Source organism: Sinocyclocheilus grahami, unplaced genomic scaffold (assembly GCF_001515645.1).
Source record: "Sinocyclocheilus grahami isolate Dianchi unplaced genomic scaffold, SAMN03320097.WGS_v1.1 scaffold3469.1, whole genome shotgun sequence".
NCBI classification, from domain to species: Eukaryota; Metazoa; Chordata; class Actinopteri; order Cypriniformes; family Cyprinidae; genus Sinocyclocheilus; species Sinocyclocheilus grahami.
The window spans coordinates 5,595-6,586 of NW_015508592.1; positions in this window are offsets into that span (position 1 = coordinate 5,595).

The window sequence follows — 992 nt, forward strand, 5'->3', positions numbered from 1 at the left end:
TCCAGATATTGCAAGAATCTCATAATGTGTTGAGGATATGTCTGATATGAGCTGGTTATTTCTAGTCTGATGTCTGATGGGGAATCCGTCCAGCCATTGACCCAGAAATTAACTACACCACTGGTTCAACCAGAGGTTATGCTGGTAATACCATCTAAAATAACAAGTGTGACATTTTGGACAATTATTACAATATTTACAAGTTGTTTAGTTAATTCAAATGAAGTCTAATTAATATCAGTAATCTTTGTTTCGCCCCAGTGTGTTTAGTTTCAGTTTCGTTTGGATCGCGAGCATTACTTCCATGCATCACTAAATTACCCTTACAAGTCAAAATACAACTTAATAATGCAAACTGTATATTAATAGACTCGATCAATGAATAAGCCCAACCTTGTTGCAGTCTTATGTGTTTTGCCTCCTCGTGAACAATGTGATGAACTCGAGCTTTACGCGTTGAAACAGTGAAACTGTGGTTGTTGCGTGAAGAACGCGTCCACAAGGAGTTCATCCAGAGCCCCGCAGACACGTTCATGTGCATTCGGAGCATTTTGTGCAGATAGCCTGTAAGTCCTAATATTAACGTTATGTTGAATAAATAACGAAGCGTATTCTATATGATATAAATAAATCCCACTGATTAAAAACCTGCTATCAAATACTTCATTCTACTGGTCATCTTCAGCGCGCAGCTCAAAACAGAAATGCAGAACATTAATAACATATGTCCAACTATAACTAACTGTAACTATAGTCATATACATGGCCTAACGTTATAATGAGAGCACTAATGTAAAAACAAAAAATGTTGTGAATTCTTAGGGTTTCGCTGACGTTTAATGTTAACTATCTTCTAATCAAAACATAAAACATTATTTACCCTGTTTGTATCTGCGAGGCGTCCGTCACACATATTCCCCTGTGTGTTCATGTAATTATGACTGTCGAGTCTGACTTGACTCTTGGTAATTAATTGCATAATGACGGCGTTT